This window comes from Amphimedon queenslandica, unplaced genomic scaffold (assembly GCF_000090795.2).
Source record: "Amphimedon queenslandica unplaced genomic scaffold, v1.1 AMPQUscaffold_11219, whole genome shotgun sequence".
In the NCBI taxonomy this organism is placed as follows: Eukaryota; Metazoa; Porifera; class Demospongiae; order Haplosclerida; family Niphatidae; genus Amphimedon; species Amphimedon queenslandica.
Genome location: NW_003548538.1, coordinates 6,700 through 8,774, shown reverse-complemented (window position 1 = coordinate 8,774; position 2,075 = coordinate 6,700).

Sequence of the window (2,075 nt, the reverse complement as noted above, 5' to 3'; positions counted from 1 at the left end):
CCCCCTTCCCCTCTCTCCTTCCCTCCCTCTGTTGTATCCAAATCGTCTGAGGCCCTTGATCCAATGACAGGTATGCCGGTATCACATGACGCCAGTCAAGAGAGTCTCACCGCCCACACTGAGGACGATGGACGGAGTACACTGGTCGATGGTGAGGACATTGGTCGATACGTTAAGAAGAGGTTAATGTGTGCTGATATACTAGTTAATGATATCAATTATGATACTAGTACATCCTTTGATACTGAGGGACCTTATAGTCCATTAGGATCAATAGGATCACTGTATGACATACTCCAGGATAATGATACTAATTATAAATATAATAATAATGTGTTACAAGATGAGTCCGCCCCTCACTCTGTTAAAGCCCCTCCCACTCAAATATCTCATTTATTATTAGTTCCTACTAGTCCGACCAGTCCTAAGAGACCCAGTCCATTATTACAATCAAGACAATGGAGGGACAATAATGGCGTCCCTCTACCACCACCTGTTAGACCAAAACCACTGAGGAAGAACCAGACCACTTCAACTACTGATATTGGTGTGTCCATTGGTGTATCTAAAGTAGCTGTAACTGATAGTGGAGGAGCTACTGGAGGAGCTGTACCCAGTGCTAAGGATCTATCAAGTTCTGCTCCTCCTCCAGTACCAATTAAAAAACAAGCTACTAAGCCTTCTCCCCTCTCTCCTCCATTATTTCAAGCTGTTAGGTTACAACCATTATCAGTAACAAGTTCCCTTCATCAGTCAAGTAGAGACAGACCCCTCCCTTATGGACCCAGTGTTGCTTCTTCCACTGATAATAAACGTGTTCTTGTTCCTGTCAAGTTCTCATCTCCCAAGAGGTCATCAGGTGATACAGTAAAGACTACAAGAGGAGGTTCCTCCATACAAAACAGAGCAACTCAGAGAATGAATAACTTTACTGGTGAATTCAATACATCACAAGAGAGTGACGTGTAACAATTGAAGTACCTCATGCTCTATTACATGTACACACACACATTATTGTTGATTAATAATCATGTTTGTTAATTTTTATTAAAAATTTTTAATTCATTTTAATGATAAGTAACCAGTTAGTTGTACAATGATTGCTGCCTTACATGTTGCTTTGAAGGGTCAGTGCTTTATGATCAGAATTCAGAAATGGCTCAATCTCTCAACAAAGCACACAACAGGACCTTAAGGGTTGACATGTTATAATTCACATCTCAGCTCTAACAATGTGTCAATGTTGATACTGTATATCTGCTGCTGGGTAGCAGCTGTATGGCATTCATTCACTTCATCATAGCTGACATTAAAAGAAAAAATTATTTTTATAAATCAAAGAGTGAAAGAAGAATACAAATAACAGAACAAAGCAATACATAATAATAATAATAATATACTATATTATTATTATTATAATACTAATTTTTTAATAATAATAATAATTTTTAATAACAATAACAATAATAATAAAAATGGTACAATATTAAGTTAGAATAAAAAGAGAAAAGGAGAGAAAGGGAAAGTCAGAGATGAAAGAGTGAGAGAAAAAAGAGCACAAAATAAATACTGATGGAATGAATAATTGTCAGTACAAATACTAATAATAACGATAGCAACAATTAATAGCAATAAGTATAATGTCTGCATGTATAATGTATTAGAGTATCATGTGTGTATGCATTCAATCAAAACTCAATGTCAATGTATTGTTACTTATATTTTCTACGGGCTCTATCTGATGACAGGAATCCCTCCACATCAGATTTTGTTTTTCCAAGCTCCTTCGGATAATCTTCACAAACTTCAAGTATGTTCCTCCAGGTCACATCATTATCAGACTCTATCCATCTCTCAAAGACTAGTATGAGCTTATCAGAGGCTGACAGTGGACTATGCAGTAAATCATTCACTTCAACACCAAGTGCAATACCAATAGTTGAATAATGGGAAGAAGAACCTTTGAATAACCTATGGAGGTCACCCTTTTGAGGGCTCTTTTCCAACAGGGGTTCTGTGTTAATAAATAAATAATAATAATATTATAATAATACTTTACTTTCATCTGATGACTG